Genomic DNA, 16,668 nt, shown 5'->3' on the forward strand with positions numbered 1-16,668 from the left:
AGTAGAAAGGTAGATTGCCTCAAAGGGACCTTAATTTGCGATTCAATGTACTCAAATTTAGCCTTAATCTCATCATGCTCCTTGTTTAGCAAATTGAATTTGCTGAATAATTGTTCATAATTAGAAACAGAGGTAGCATGAATGTCATCAAGCGCATTGAACTTCTTAAGCTCTTTTGATTGTTTTTTAAGAGCCCTTTGTTGCTCATTGATCAAATGAAGTTCATCATAGGAGGGAGAATCCTCATCGGATTCATCATCACTTACATCGCTATCTATAACTTTGGCCATGAGGCACTTGTGTGATGACTTACACGATGACTTGTGTGATGATGACCTTGAGGAAGAGCTTCTCTTGGAGGGGAGGATGGTGAGGTTCTCATCACTTGAGCTTGAATATTCATCATCACTCACCCATCTCCCTATGCTTACAAATTCTTTGGCTCTTCCCTTGTTTCCCTCTTGTTCTTAGTCTTCTTCTTCTCCTTCTTGATGTGATCAATTGTGTTGACCAGATCTTCTATGGAGATAGGATGATCAATCTTAGCATTGATCCTCTTCATATTCTTCTCTATCCTTGAGAAGAGCTTGGCCATATTTGGATTAATTTCATTATCACTTGATGTGCTTTGATCATTCTCTTTATCGCTCTCTTTATCTTGATCACCATTATCTTCGTTTGAGCTTGATTCTTGCTCTTGCCTCCTCATCTTTGCCTTCACATGTGAGTATTGAGCTTGCTTGCTTGTGAGGGTAAGATTCTTGGTATTGGATGAGGTGGGAGCTTTCACCTCCATGTTCATTGTCATCTCATGGGCGGTAATCTTGCTGAGCACTTGTTTTGGAGTCATCTTCTTGATGTCATTGTTGTCCTAGATGATTGAGACTATCAATTTGTACTTTGGAAAAAGAGCTTGAAGTATTCTTATCACCACTTGATCATCCTCTATTGGTGTCAAACCTAACCCATTGATCTCATTGACAAGAATATTCAAACGTGAGTACATGTTATTAGCACTTTCATGAGGTACTTGCTTGATGCTATTGAGCTTAGTAACAAGCACATGATATTTCTCATTGCGCACATCCTTTGTGGCTTCATGTATTTCAATGAGACTAGTCCAAATATTATGTACATTGGTGAGAGAATAAACACGATTAAATGCATCAATACATATAGATGATAAAAGGATACTCTTTGCCAATGCATCTAATTACCTCTCCTTGTTGGTGATGCGTTATCTCATCCCTTCCTCGGTGACTCTCCAAACATCTAACCCTCCGGCTTGCAAATAACAAGTCATTAGAATTTTCCACCGTGGGAAGTTTGTGCCACCAAAAAGTGGAGCACTATGGAAATCTATCCCAACCCCGGACGCCACTACTCACTAGGTGGTGAAGCCTAACCGATCATAATGAGACTAAGGCTCAAATTGACGTCCTAAGAGGGGGGTGAATTCGGACACTTAGAATCTATTCGACTCAAAAAACTACACAAGATAAAACCTATAATAATTTCTATCTAAATATGCTCTAGGTTTATCTAGTGTGTCTACTCTACCGATCAAAGCGCTTGCAACCTATCTAAGAAGGTAAATTGCAAGAATGTAAATGCGGAAACGTAAATAAGGTAGAGAGAGTAAACTTGGTATAAGGATATTTATCACATGGTATTGATGGCATGAATGCCACCCTAGTCCATGTTAGAGCTCCATAAAGGATATGCTCCATCAAGTCACAAAAACAATGCCTCCACCCGGATGAGCCACTAAGACACCAAGGCCAGGTCTCACCACTAGCCTCTCTATCGGTCCCTTGCCACCGTGATCACTTCGGAGCATGAGTCACCAAGGCAAGGGTCTCTGCGTCCCCATACACTTGTCTTGCCGCTGCTCCACACCAAGTCAGAGGGTCAACAAGCTTGATCCACCAAGGCTCAAGATGCCAGCGAGTCACCAAGACTCCAAGGCACCGATGTACCAAAAGGTAAAAGCTAGGATCACTCCTTGATCCCTTCTTCAAGCTGCAGCACCTAGCTACAACTGACACAAGGCCTATAAGCACTAAACACTATCTAATCTTGTACTTAATTGCCTTAGATAATCACTTTAAGCACTTTGGTGGCTTGGATGTCTTCTCAAGTGTGTATGAGCTTCCTCTAGACTTCAGCAGCATGCCACACCTTCAAATGACTGAGTGGAGGGGTATGTATAGCCTCAAACCCGTGTGCTAGCCTTTAACCCAATGGCTCAGAAAAGTTGTTAACACTAGATGATCTGGTGAGGACAATAGTACCAACACCAGATCATCCGGTGAGTACACTCTCACAAACTAGTTGTTGGAATCCCACTTAAACGTTTGTGAACACCGAATAATCTAGTGTATACTTAATCTTAATCACCGGACTATCCGGTGAGTTATCCTGAGCCATCCGAGCCTTTTCTTCTTCTCTATGTAAATTGCTCTGGTGAAAGCATCCAGTGCACATCACTTCATTACCGGACTATCCCATGCCTTGAACTTCGTTCTACCTTTTTGCACTATTCATTGTCCAGTGTATTTTCCGGTGTAGCCTTTCTTCATCACCGGATCTTCGACGTATTGATCTTCGATCTTCCATGGCTTCAATCTTTTCTAGTGGAAATGCTCCGGCGTGTATCTTCCTCTAATCACCGAACTATCTGGTGTATTGTTGCATTTTGCTTTCTAGACAAAAACACTCCGGTGTTGCCATTGTTTGATCAGCGGACTATCCGGTGAGACTTAGCCTTTATTCTTCAGCATGACACTCTTCTCTGGAAGAATTGCTCTTGTGAGCACACTTGCTAATCACTGGATATTCCGGTGAGGTCTTCAGGCCTCTCTCCCCTTTGTCAAATATTCTTCGGTGAGCTCAACATCCACAACACCGGATCATCCGGTGAGGCAAATCTACCTGAGACTTCTCCAATTCAGTCCAACTTTGTCCCGGCTGCGGTGGCTTTTCTATGTATTAGATCCATAAGACCTATAATATATATTCTTGACAAACATGTTAGTCTCATTGACTATGTTATCATTAATCATCAAAATCACAATCATGGCCTAATAGGGTCATTTTCGCTACAGCTAGCGCGTAGCAGAATGGAGCAGGGTGGCGCGATAGCAACGACGTACCGCCATGGCAGCGGTGGCGTGTAGCAAAGCAGAGTAGGGCGGTGCAATAGCAACGACGCGTCGGCTCGTGGCGGCATGGGGCGACTGTCGCATCTTCATGTGGTAGCTCTGGCATGTAGCGGGATGGTAGCGGCAGCGACAATGCGTGGCGGCAGTGGTGAAGACGGGTGATGGCGTCAATAATGTGTGGTGGCTGCGACTACATGGGGAGGCACTAGTGAGGGACGGAGCTGGCGATTGCGCGGGGTGGTGGTAGCTCATGGTGGCGTAGGGGTCTGACGCCCATCTGTCCTAGAGTCCAAACCGAGGAGAGAAAGATAGACGGAGAGAGTGTTGGTTTGTTGGGATGGTAGTGATAAATGGGCTGGCTAGCTAGGTGGAAAGTGAAAATTGAATGGCCTGTGCAAGATTTCACGGGTACCCGATTCGGCCCGCGAGTGAGTTCAGAAACCCGAGCTTTTCAGGTACCCAACCTGCTAGACCCGTGAGCAAAAATTTAGACCCAAACCTGAACCTGTCAGACGCAGAACTTGCGGTTACCTGAGCCCACAGGTCTAATTGCCAACCTTAGGTGGACAATTGTATTGGTAGTTGGTTAGGCGACTTGGGAGCCCAGACATGGTTCAGTAAACCTTAGTAGTCATCGAGTCTCACCATCTAGCATTGGTCCTACCTCCTTCTCATGACATCCTGTCATAAAGGATTCTTCTCCGCATTTGTCTTCTCGTCCTTTTCTTGTGTATATGTCAGGGCTACCTGGGTGAGCTAGAAGCTTGTCGACTTGCCACTGCCTGTCTAACACCTATTACTTTTTTTTAGAACACATGTTTCAATCATTTGCCTTTTGATGTTCTCAGTATTAGGGCTGTTTGGTAGGGTTCTAGCTCAAGATTTGCACTACAGATCTACAATAGAGCAGATTTATCAGTGGAGCTGGAGCTATCAGTGTAGGTGTTTAACTAGCAGGTAGGCTCTAGATCCATGAATGAAGAGGTTTAGGGTAAATTATCCATGCTACTCTTGATTGCGATGTTCACTCCCTTCCCCAACTGCACTGACGCAAGCATACGATGGCCTCGCCGGAGGCCAAGACCTTGTCACCGTCCATGCCCACCACCATTGCATCCTGCCCTACCCCGATGACCTCGGTGGCGTGAGACAAGTAGCGACTCATGAAGGTGCTCCTCACAGACCCATCCGCCCCCGAGCTTGAGGCCACCGCCACGGCCAGAGGGAACACACTCCTCCATGTGGCCTCCGCTAGAGAGCACGCGGAGCTCATGTCGCTCCTCCTCCCACTACTGCAGAAACCCCCTTCACTGCTGGCTTCAAAACCACCTTCACTGCCGGTTTTGGAGCCGGTAGTGGGCAACGAGCAGTGATAGTCATGGACTATCACTGCCGGCTCGGTGGACCGACAGTGAAGGTTCTTATCACTGCCGGCTGAATCCTTCAGCTGGCAGTGATACCCAAGGCATCATTACCGGCTCAAGGATTCAGCCGGCAGTGATAAACCTGAAATCACTGCCGGCTGTGATAAACCTGAAATCACTACCAGCTGAAGGATTCAGCCAGTAGTGTTTTGCCTCTCCTCCCTCTCTTTGTCCTCTCTGTACTCCCTCTCACTCCTCGATCTCTTTGTCTCTCTCTCAATACATGCATACAATGATACATATATTTAATATAAATCAATAATAAATGCACCTCATTAATACATAGTAATGAACACATATTTCAAGTCATAGGCATCGACAAACACACATATGTACATAATAGTTCTCATAGGTCATCCCTTGAAAAGTCGGTCGAGTTCAGCCAGTCCAGTACCCCTCTACCTGTACCTCTACTTCCTCTCATGCGATGAGGACCGCGTCTCCGCACTGTCAACTGTTGGCGTGTGTACATCCATGGACGCGGGGGGGGGGGGGGGGGGGCGATGGTGGTGGAGCATTGGACCCGCCCACGCCTGATCGACCGTAGCATCGCCCTAAGCTACAGACTCGCCGGTGTGTCGAAGTCTAACGCCTGAATGCCTCTACGTTTTGAGCCTTCGGCCTCCTCCATAGCACACTGACGGGGCACCCTCTTGTCCTCGTCCTCCTGGGCACGCTTATAGGACGCAGCTTCTTGCTCCTCGCAACGCACAGCTGACGGGCCAACCTCTCATCCTCGTCCTGGGCACGCTTCCTGGCCGCTGCTTTTTGCTCCTCCTTCGCATCATCGTTGCAAGGCCATCCTCTCGATACCAATTTCGCACCATACATAGTAATTCATATCATTCATTAATAAATAGTAATTAATGAAATACATTAATATCATGTCATTTAGCGAAATATAATACGTTGTCAAGCCCCTTGGTAGCCTTCCACCTTGTCGCATACTCTCTATTAGAAGGAATGGTGTCAACTGAAGATCTGTGACGCGTGGACGGCACGATCAGTTCATGAAACTCACCGTTTGGGTTGATAATATGTTTTGAGAAGAACCCGGTGATCTGTTCTTGAAGGGCATGTATTTCTGCATATTGTAATGCATTTGTGCGTAGTTTTGAGCGCTGTGTTTGAAGAATCAAAAGAATTAGTCCTTGAACACATATAGAAATTGAAAAGAAGGTATCGATATGTTATTAATTTCATATCTCATGATCATTGAACCTAACAGTGTCTCTGTCCGGGCTGAATGCGTGCATGTTAGTAACAACATAAAACGCGCAGAGATTATTGCCGGCTGGCTGCCTCATACACTTCAAGAGGGAAGGATTCATCAATGGAATGAATTGAACCTTTTTATTCTGTAGGAAATGCAAGACATGGATATTCCCTGCGTACCAGAAAGTCGGTTTTTACATCATATTGCTTCCTGAATGGAAAGTAGATGATACTCTTTTTTCGGTATCTTGTGTACACCCTGTACGTGAATATGAATACCAATTAAACTTAAATGCAATCGTCAAGAAGATTAAATGATCGAGTTAACTTGTTTAGCATGTCGATGAGGTGTTGGTAAGTCGTCTGATCTCTCTTTTGTGAGTCCAAGACAATGATCTTGCTCAAGTCTGGGTGGATGGCAAGGAGGATCCAATGAAAACTACAGAATATATCACCATAGCAAATTAGTACTAGAATCGAGTTGCCCATAAAATGAGGACGCCCTAGCGCACAAACACGTACTCATAATTGTAGGGTAAGAGTATGAATTTCTTGTATTGGTGGTGAAGCAGACACTTCAATAAGTAGTCCTCGGTGAAGTCTAGATTCTCGCTTATAAGTTTTTGGTTCACATGCCTAGGATTGATGAATCCTACTTTCTTATCTAAGTCTTGTCCGCATGCTTGGATCTCCATTCTACGAAAGACAGAAGTTATCTATGCAATTTCAAGGTACAAGATCATATAACGTGAATATATGCATAAGTCACTTACAAAGTCCACACTTTGACTATAGCCACGTCGAGGGCATCTGCCTTATACAATTCATACAAGTCCTTGAGATACACCCAGAAGGAGCCATCCCTGTTTAGGAAATAATCATTTGTATATCTTACGAGGAACGCCTGAAAACCCTGTCTGTAATGCTCCAAGTACCATTGATGTAATCAGCGCATTTGAGTTGTAAGGTTTCTTTCTATATCTGGTTTGACCAAAGGTTTAGTTAACTCAAACGGCCATGTAACATCTATCTTTTGGATATCCGCTCCTGCAGTAAGCCGTGCTAGTTCCTCTGCTATTATTCTTGATTCAGCTAGGAAGTCCACAATGCTTGGAGCATCCTTAATGATTGGGCCTGACTTGCTCTTGGCCTACTTCTTACTGTTGCGTTCATAGTTAGTCGGCAGTTTTCTTGAAGCCGCCCCCGTCTGTTTAACTTTGGCTATTTTCGTGAAAAATTTCACGGCATCTTCAGCCACAACAGGCTTCGGTGGAGGTGGTGGAGGATGAAAATGAGACGTGACACTGGCATCTACAATCTTTTTGGTTTCCTCAGTAGTGAGTGAATAGACATCCTTGGGTTCCACCAACTTCTTAGATGCCATCAACTTTTTAGATGATGTCGTCTGCTTGGATGCTGCGGAACCTGATCGTGTTTTACGAGCTAATGGCTGGGTTCTTGATGGTGCTGGCTTCTTGAGCAGTGGACTTCTTTGAGGCGATGGCTGAGGAGGTGGACTTCTTCTTAGAGATGGGTGAGGAGAGGGAGATCTAAGAGGTGACGACGGCCCGAGGTGTACTAGAGAGTAGAGGTTCTCGAGAGCTATCCCTGGTGGAAAAACTATGTAGCCTTCTCCCACGCGATGAATCTGTGCTTTTTCTCTCCTATAGTGTTTGCCCCCTCCTCTGCGGGGTAGTCCACCTCAACATGGAGGTACTGGTCAACTGCCTCATCTACTTCGACAATAGCATAGCCCTCCGTTATCGGACGTCCGTGCAATTGTTCATGGGAGCCACGGGGATAAGCCACGCTGGAAGCCACCTTGATGATAATGTTCCTAGCACCAATGTGTAGTTCACACGGTGTCCGTGTTGTGATGAGGTCCACAGGATAAGTGATGGATTCAGCTTCTGGAACTCCTGTAGACACACAGCTACTCCGACGACCACCGGGGCTGGAGCGCGCACCATCAGGAGACACTTTTGGTCATTCCTGTTTGCTCACAATGGCACCCCGTTGACGCATGAGGGCTTGGGACACTGCTTGTGCTATTTTTTCTTCCGTATATTCCCTCTTCTTTTTTAGCGCTTGTTCAAGCATTTCCATAATCCTAGCTTGTTCTGCCACTCGTTCTGCATCTCGCGCTGCTTGGGATCTCTTTCGACTCTTGTAACTATTGACGTCGCCTAGGAATCCAAATTTCCAACCCATCACCCCAACGCCTCATGTGTGACCACCGTGCTCCTTGTTTCCCAGGGCCAAGGTGAGCTCGTCCCTATCCCTGTTTGGCTTGAAAGAGCCTTGTGAAGACTGCTCGTGGTTTTCCGCAAGATTTTTTGCAAGATCTTGAGTCGCTTCCAGGTCTTTGGTGGTCGTAAAGGATAACCTTCCATCAGACGAGTAAGAAGCACCCCTCCCAAGAAGGAAGTGTGTCGATCGTTCGCTCCAGCCCTCTGTCTCAGGTGTGACACCTCTCTCTCGCAGTTCATCTAGCTATTATTGTCACTGCCTTTCTTTCCTCACGTACCCACGACTGCCGACTCTGTGGGGGTACAGGTTCTTCTTCAAGTTTGCTTTGTTCACCTCACTCAACCTCTGTGCTTCTTCCGACAACTTGTACTCCGCAAAGGCTTGCCAATGATCTTCCAGTTACGGCCATTTGTGGAACTCTGGCGTTGTACCTTTCTGCACATACATTCTGTTCGGTGTCCCCTTCCAGTTCTTAAATGAAAGGCCCATGATCATTAGTGTCTTATGCTTAACTACTTTCATATCTGTCTCTTCAGGTAAGTCAAACTTCTCTAATATCTTGGGCCACAAGATGTCGTTCTTGATTGAATTAGGAACCACGTGCGGATCATCTCATTCACCAGTCCACAATCTATAGCTAATGGGCACGTGATCCTTAACAGTAATCCCACAGACTAACTTGTATGGCCCCAGAACTCTCACTGGTGCAGTTGGCTCCCCTGCTGGTGAGACCTCCGTGATCACAAATCATCCCGTAGGCATCTTGGAGGGACCTCGGACACGATGCCGCTCCTGGGATTGGGATTGCTCATTGTCGTGACCCTCTAGAGCGTCAAGCATCTGCGCATAAGCGAAATATCTATTGAGAACCTATACGATAATATGTACAACAGATGCATTCATCTACTTATGAATTACCTCATCGCCTCCACATGCATCTGTTTGGTCTAGGTTGAGGTAGTGGCTCGGGCTAACTTCTTCAATGTTTGACGGCGGCACTACATCTCCTTCTAACACTTAGCCTTGATTGGCGGTTGGTGATGCGATCACTTCCTGGGAGTTCTGCATACGATGATGACGAGCAGTTGAGTATTCTACATATAAAGAGCAGAGGAAGGAGGAAGATAGAGAAGCCGACGAGGGAGGTGGGGAGGTTGTCGAAAGAGTGAGATAACCATGAAGGAATCGATAGGTTACGACCACATTTAACAAAAAAAAGTCGCATCTTACAAAGCAAAATAGGCATAAAGGTACTAACAGTTGACACATTGATCTTACAAGTCACATTATCTTATATAGAAAAATAATGATGATTACAACCAGAACTAGGATTATGACATCTTTACACGTGAAATCACATTTCTTATTTTCAAAGTTAGCCAATTTTAGCTTGGCTTGGATGACTTGACTGTTGTATGCCACAACAGCTTCATGTTTAGACTTGTATCCTTTGTAACATGCTCCTTTGAATCCATTAACTTGTGCGTGGCATTCCTCCCAACTGGAGAACACTCCACTTTGCCGACCACGATGAACAACATACCATGTCATAACAGCCCTAAAATTTAGAGAATATGCAAAACTGATATCCTACAAACCACACTAACACCAAAAAATTTTACTGTGAAGAAAATATAGTGTTCATGTTATAGTACAACACAGTGGCTCTAGCAAATGGCCTTATTAGGAATTCAGTACTGACTACCTATTTGGAGAGAAAACATTCTTCTCAAGTCAGCATTTATGTGCCAGTCCTTCTAGTTCAGAGAGCAGTTTATCTCAAGACGAGCTGGACGCCCTATCTGAGGTTGACCTCAAGAGTTTTCTTTTAGGTTGGGATAAAAGAAAACTCTAGAGGTCAACCTCAGATAGTGCGTCCATCTTGTCTTGAGAGAAGCTGTTATCTGAACTAGTAGGACTGGCACATAAATGCTGACTTGAGAAGAATGCTTCCTCTCTAAACAGGTCATGTTGAAGCATCCTCGAGCCATATCATCATCGCCACTATATATATTTTCCTGTCACCATGTCACCCTCTGTACTTCTTCTATGTTTTCTACATGCATGACTTCAGCCTTGTGCAATGCGTACATGAGTAGTATGCAATGCTTGGCAATGTGATAATAGCATGCATCAAGCAAACATCAGTCGTAATTAAAAACATGTGCTATGAAGAGATTTGTATCTGAGACAAAATGATTATTCTTTAAGACTAAAATTATACTGAATGTCTCATAAAGGAGATTAACTGGTGTTATTTATTAATACAAAAAATGTTATCTCTTCTCTCTTAAGAACATTTCAATGAAATAACTAGAATTTCTATTATCATGGTTGCCTCATTATTGGATTATGAAACCCTCATGTAGCTTCAATAGAATAAATTGAACAATATTGTAGGCATCAGAAGTAAGTCTATGCTTTATAAATGCAAATATAAGCGCAATATTTCTTTAAACATGTTGGGTTTGTTTTAATACTAAAAGCATGCAATTGCAGTAATTCATTTTTCTAGATGGTTTCCTTCTACTAATTAATAGCCAAGCACAAGTATCACCACCTCCTACAACCAAAAAGGCATATCTTAAATTCTTTCTTCCAAAATTCAGAATGCCAAATATCTGCACCCTTGCTCCACCCAGAACTACCTAACTGAAGAATGTGTGTGTTCGATATGCTCTACAAAGTATGCACTCCCCAAAGTCAGATGCACATGAGTAGTTCACCCAATACTAAGTTCACCCAATACCAAGTTCCAAACTGACAGTGGTCGGCGAGGCACCCAATACCAAGGAGGATCTGGGATATACCTTTGCTCTATCGGTCGACGAGGTGGGCGACTGCGGACGACGGCGGCATGAGCGAGATGGCGGTGTAGGGGACAGAGACGGTGATGTAGGGGACGGAGATGGCGGCCTCAGCTTCGAGATAGGGACGGTGGAGCCCGGGGACGGGGACAGTGGGGCTCCGGTGACAGCGAAGTCGGGGAGGATGCGGCGGGGACGGCTGCATCGGGGAGGATTGGGCGGGGACGGCAGTGTCGGGGAGGAGCCGGCGGTGTCGAGGAGGCGGCGGTGTCGCGGAAGGCACAGGCAGGGCTCAATTTTTCTAAGTGTCATAGGGCAGGCGTCGAGCAATATAATATAGGGAAGGGCATTCACTGCCGGCCCAATAACTTCACCGGCAGTGAACGTTGTTTCACTACCGGTCTAATATGTCCACCGGTAGTGAAACCCCTTTCCCTGCTGGTGGCTTGGGGTGCAAAATTTTTTTCAAAGTTTCGCGCGTGCGCAAAGAGACTCTAACTCACAACCTGCATAAGTAAGACCGAACAAACCGCTGCGCTACTCAAGTGATTTCGATTTAATTTGTACTATCTATACTTATTAACATTCTATTGACCTAAAATCCTAGTACATATTTATTTAAATTTGAACTTGCTATATACCAAAATTATGTTTAATATATACCTAAATTTCCTGGTTCAATTTTCTAATACAATAAATAAATAAATAAAATATGTTCATAACTTAGGTAATTCAATATAAATTGGAAATAAATATGCTCATAACTATAGGTAATTCATTAAAAATTGAAAAAATATATGCTCATAACTATAGGTAATTCAATAAAAATAAAAAATAGTAATACATAACAATAGTGCTAGTTTGTTCATACTGTAGCTCGTGGGACCAAGATATTTGTCGCCTTCTTTTATATCTTCGGGATGTAGATCCTGTCTGAGTTTCAAACATTTTAGATCCTTCTGTGCTTAGAGTGTATCATTTGTTTTACCAGGTATGTCTAGTAACGTACCACTCAAGCTATCACAAATATTCTTTTCAATATGCATGACATTGATTGCGTGTCGAACCACCAAATCCGGCCAATAAGCTAAGTCATAAAAAATAGATTTCTTTTTGAACATAGGAGCTCTAAGATTAGATTTTGGAACCGTTGTACTCCCGCGTCCCTTTCCAAGGATAACGCTAAGTCTCTTTACCATGTCATATACCTGTCTCCTAGTGCGATGCTTAGGAGATGATCAAGTCTCAACTTTCCCATCAAAAACTCTCCTGTTGCTGCGGTACAGGTGATTCTTTCGAAGAAATTTACGATGACCTAGGTACACCATTTTTCAGCTATTCTTCAGCCACAAGCTCTCTGTTTTATCCAAACAATGCACGCATGCACAGTAGCCTTTGATAGTTTGGCCCCATAGGTTGCCAAGGGCATGCCGATCCTGGATTGTTACAAACAGCATTGCGCATAGGATGAAGTTCTCACGTTTGTATGCATCCCATACCTGCACACCATCGTTCCACAGTATTGCAAGATCTTCCATTAATGGTTTCAGGTATACATCGATATCGTTGTCAGGTTGCCTCGGCCCTGGTATCAGCATTGGCATCATAATGTACTTCTGCTTCATACACAACCAAGGAGGAAGGCTGTAGATACATAGAGTCATGGGCCAAGTGCTATGACTACTACTCATGTTGCCCAATGGATTCATCCCATCCGTACTCAATCCAAATTTTATATTCCTCACACATTCTGGAAAGGGCTCCTTGTATTTCCTATCGAAGTTTCTCCACTACGTAGAATCAACGGGGTGTCTCAGCATTCCATCATCCTTGCGCTCCTCGGCGTGCCACCACAACAGTTCGGCATGCTTTTTGTTATCGAATAAATGCTCTGACTGGGGGACTATAGGAAAATACCACATCACCTTGATGGAAGGCCTTTTATTCTTTCCTTCACCATCAATATCATCATGGTCACGCTTGTACCATGATGCACCACAGACGTGACATGCTTCCAAGTCTGCATGCTCTCTGCGGTACAACATGCAATCATTTGGATGTGCATGTATTTTCTGCACTTCCAACTCCAATGGGCACACAACCTGCTTGGCCTGGTATGTGTTTTCTGGCAGCATATTTCCCTTTAGAAGCAATTTCTGCAAGAACAGTAACAACTCGGTGAAGCTTGTATCAGACCACCCGTTGCTTGCCTTCAATTGTAGCAGTGAAAGCACGGTACACAACTTTGTGTGCTCCCTCTCGCAGCCCGGGACCAACGGTGTTTTAGAGTCCTATACCATATGCTGGAACTTTTGAAACTCTCTTTCATTGGTGAAGTTCCCCTCCCCATCGCGCAACATCTGCTCCAGATCATCGGCGTCGGCGTCGACCAACATCTCCTCTAGATCATCATCGACCAACGTATCTCCAGGAGGGGGCATATCGGTGTATTCGTCAGTCGGTATATCGGTGTACGAGTCTTCGTCTTCTCTACCAATGTATTGCCATTCCTGTACAATCTCAGCTTCACCGTGCTCAGTCCAACGAGTATAACTAGGCATAAAGCCCCTTGGCATCAAGTGGGAATGTATCTGCTGGGTGGTGAAAAACTGCTTCTTGTTGTTGCAATCGACGCATGGACAGCTCATGTATTGAGAATGTGTATTTGACTTGTGCTCTGCGGCTTGTACTAGGAAACAATCCACGCCGTTCTTGTACTCTGCGTTCACACGGCTCGCATCGTACATCCATCTTCTGTCCATCTACAATTATATCATTATTGTAAATCCAAATTCATAGCATCTAGAAAATTTTGCGATCACCAACAAATAAATTATATCATCATCTCCTACCGGCAATTGGCCCGGGTTGGAGGAGCCGACTTTGTATTTTCACGTACGCTTCCGATGAGTATTTGTTGGTGCTATCCCTAGAAATTTTCTTTATTATTAAACCCTTTTGTAGGACTAATTAAGTAAAAATAAAAAAATGCTCATACATAAAGTTTATATATTGGAGCTTGCTAATTAAATAAAATATAAAACATATAATTGGATCTTTCTACATACCTAAATATCATGGAGAAATTTTTTAATTCATTAAAAATCAAAATAAATACACTCATACCTAAAGTTTTCATATAGGAGCATGCTAATTAGTTAAAATATAAAAATATAATTGGAGCTTGCAACATATCTAAATATGATGGCTAATTTTTCTAATTCATTATAAATCAAAAATAAATATGTTCGTACCTAAAGTTTCTATATAGGAGTTTGCTAAATTAATTAAAAAATAAATATGCTCAAACCTATAGCTAATGTAAATCAATAATAAAGACATTTTCCACCATAAGCTACTAATTGAAGCTTCCGTATAATAAATGAGATATAATTGCATCTATATTGTCTTAAAACATCATGGCTATAGGTGCATCTCCATCTTTTCAAAATCTAGAGCAATTTAGCAAATAAAATTCAACTAGAAATAGATTGGAGATGAAGTTACATACCTTAGAACACCTAGGGCATGAGAATTCTTCAAAATTTTGAAGCCACTAAGAACTTGGTGAACAAAAATGGCCGTCACCGAGCAAACAGAGCTCCTCTCTATTGTGTGCTCGGGCTTCGGGAAGGAGATGATAACTTTTATATAGTCAAGACATCACTGCCGGCTCATATAACAAGCTGGAGTAATGCCCTGCTATCACCGCTGGTCGGTGGATTAAACCGACAGTGAAGATGGAGCAGGGCATCACTGCCGGCTCAAGCCAACAACAGGTAGTGATGCCCTTATCACTGCCAGTTTGTAAGCCACGATAATTGTATTTTTCCCGCGCGGCTTATGGACCGGTAGTGATTCCCCATCACTGCCGGCCTAATGGGCCAACATTGATGGGCCGGTATATATAGGGATTTATGTAGTAGTAGTATCCGCTGCACCCTGCACCTCTACGCTGTGGACAATGTCGCGCTCGATACCCTGTTCCACCTTGCCTCTTGCATTGGGACCCACAAGGTTGTCGCCCTCCTGATCATCTCCTCCTCATCATCCTCCCCCGCGTCCTCCTTGTGGCCCTGACAATGGCCACGAACAGGCACGATGAGATGACACTACATGATGGCGAGTCGGGAGGGGGTAAGTGCTGATAGGGGTACTGATGGCAAAAATGGGTAATTTTCACTCAAATTGATGGGCTGGTTGGTTTCCAGGGTGGATCCACATTTGGAGTAACATTTTGGCTGTTCCAAAAAATTGCACAAGGAATATGGGTGATTCATGGATCAGGCTGCTAAAAAACAATATCACCCTATTTAGCAAAGCTTCGTCCATATCTAACGTGAATCCTAATCTAGAGTCCCGCCATACACCCCCTAAATATTGTGAAAAAATGGCTATTTTGGCTGATCAATTGATATATAATTGGCGGTGGTTAAAGCATAGTGTACTGTACAACTTTTATCGGCTTCCAAAGTAAAGTTGGCAAATGCAACTTTAACAGTTATACATTTCATCATCAGCCATATACATATTTAAGGAAGTATTTCGATCAGTTGATACATTCAAAATCATCTTTTTCTTTTGAGGTAGTAACTGTGAGCGGAGCGGAGGGATCGGATAATTTGGAAAATCGCATCATTCAGAAGAAACTGCACGCCATCGACTATAATAAATTAAAATGATAATATATCCATGTTGGATAACCAAAGGTATCTCATATTTTTGTATCGAGGAATCGAAAGATTTGTCAAACTGGCAGCTTACGTCTATGAGTGTGATAGCTAACTTCATCGCACCTCGACACGTACCTGACTAGTGATTACACTGATGTCACGTTATCAGCAGAATTTGGCAGCATCATTTGACGGTTAATATATAATTTGTCATTTTCGTGTTAGTCGAGGCAACAAATTTGACTCAAGACTAGAACCTCAAAACATAGGCAACAAATTAAACAAATTTGTGGCTCCAATAATCGTCCAGGCATCTGGATACTGAAAAGTTTGCATGCATTTTGGACGGCCATCAGATGAGACATGGACAACACAGATCAAACGATGTAGAAAAAATGGAGAGTCTTTCTTTTTATTTAGCTATTAATCCTGTAGTTGCACGATCGTGTTTTTTTTAAAACAAAGTCCTTGCACGATCTTATTGACAAAACTGACGTCTTTTTTACGGACGATGCATACGGATTCAACAATTTTATTTGATTTTTTCTCTCGAGGAGTTAAGTTGTACCATACAAGCATCTTGTGAGAACATTTATAATATCTCTACTAGCTAATCGCTAGAACAAATTAAATGGGTAGGGGAAAAATCAACAACGTATACCTAGATAGACAGATATTCTGAAATCTAGAAAGCATATAAAAAAGGAATATGCAATAAGCCTTCAAAATTCTTCAAGACAAGAACATAAGCCAATAAGGTGACAAATTTGTGATCGGTAAGCTGTTCACCATTACTTGAGGTGATACCATTGATGATCGTTCAAGGGCTAGCTGCACCTTTTTTTAATTTTAGAAAGGGGTTTCCCACATAGAGTCTTTGAACCCTGCCTTCCTTGGAGGCAAGCTGCACCATCTTTTTAAGCCTAACATTACTTGACTACTGGCAGGTTTGGAGGGAGCAGCTTTGTTTATTCGTTGCTTAACACGTATTTGGTAGATGTTTGATAGTGCAATCGTCGTGCACAGGAATGTGCAATGAAGTGTCACTAATGTAGAAATCTCCTTCAGTGCCGGCTCCAAAACTCTCTTTACTGCTGGTTTTAGAGCCGATAGTGAATAACGGGCAATGATAATG

This window comes from Phragmites australis, chromosome 12, assembly GCF_958298935.1.
Source record: "Phragmites australis chromosome 12, lpPhrAust1.1, whole genome shotgun sequence".
In the NCBI taxonomy this organism is placed as follows: Eukaryota; Viridiplantae; Streptophyta; class Magnoliopsida; order Poales; family Poaceae; genus Phragmites; species Phragmites australis.